The sequence below is a fragment of the Schistocerca gregaria genome, chromosome 9 (genome assembly GCF_023897955.1).
Source record: "Schistocerca gregaria isolate iqSchGreg1 chromosome 9, iqSchGreg1.2, whole genome shotgun sequence".
In the NCBI taxonomy this organism is placed as follows: Eukaryota; Metazoa; Arthropoda; class Insecta; order Orthoptera; family Acrididae; genus Schistocerca; species Schistocerca gregaria.
Genome location: NC_064928.1, coordinates 232,756,265 through 232,757,433, shown reverse-complemented (window position 1 = coordinate 232,757,433; position 1,169 = coordinate 232,756,265). Strand labels below are relative to the sequence as shown.

Here is a 1,169-nt window from a genome sequence, read left to right as displayed (position 1 = left end):
CTGGATATGCAGCACTCGGCAGCCTGCACTTGATATTCGTCCGTATTTTCGGTGAGTATGTTTGCATGCATTCTGCAGTATGAATCATTTTGAGCACGTGCGACACGGGACGAGTTATCATCTACATCTATATGGATACCCTGCAAAACACATTTAAGTGCCTGGCAAAGGGTTCATCGAATCACCTACACAACTGATAATTAATTGAAACCCTCAGCTGCCGACAGGTGTTGTTGATATACTTCGATGGGGACAGCTGAAAAGTGTGCCGCTACTGGGACTCGAACCCAGGATCTCCTGCTTACAAGGCAGACGCTCAATCCATCTGAGCTATCGAGGGCACAAATGAACAGCACGACTGCAGGAATTTATCCCTCGCACGCTTCCCGTGAGACTCACACCCCGAACCGCCCACAATCCGATTACGTAATGTACTTAATAGGTATTTGTCCATCCACTCATTACTGGCTCACACTAAGGTGACGATTCCCGTAAGATTTCCGGTAGCCTGTGCGCATTCGCACAGACGAAGGTCAATGGCTGGGTGACGTTTAACCATAGATATGAAGATAGTAACTGTTCTAGAAAGAACAGGCGCCACTGACGACCGTACAGCTCTTCTAGAATACATGATAGACCGGCCGATGTGGCCGAGCGGTTGTAGGCACTTCAGTCGGGAGCCACGCGACCGCTACGGTCGCAGGTTCAAATCCTGCCTCGAGCATGGGTGTGTGTGATGTCCTTAATTTAGTTAGGTTTAAGTCGTTCTAAGTTCTAGGAAACTGATGACCTCAGATGTTAAGTCCCAAAGTGCTCAGAGCCATTTGAACCATCAGTCCCTATGTTTACACACTACTTACAGTAACTTATGCTAAGGACAACACACACACAACCATGCCCGAGGGAGGACTCGAACCTCCAACAGGGGGAGCCGCGCGAACCGTGACAAGGCGTTGGACACATGGCGGGTACCCCGCGCGGCTCATGGCAGCCATGACACTGCTTCAAACAATGGACTGTAGAAACTTTTGTAAAGCACGGATTAAAAAAAAAACTTTCTGTTCCAAGAGTCTAGACAAGTACACCTTTAAAAAATGCAACTACAAAGAAATTGAATTTTCGAACGTTTTGAATGAGAACCTGTCCTTATGGAACACCGTTGATCAAAT

The 1,169-nt window shown here is 47.5% G+C and overlaps 1 non-coding gene across 1 annotated transcript; it reads right to left on the bottom strand.

The window, feature by feature from the left end:
- Window positions 1-266: 266 nt before the first annotated feature.
- On the bottom strand, window positions 267-341 carry Trnat-ugu (transfer RNA threonine (anticodon UGU)). The gene has a single exon. It is a non-coding gene; the product is annotated as a tRNA-Thr (tRNA).
- Window positions 342-1,169: the final 828 nt, after the last annotated feature.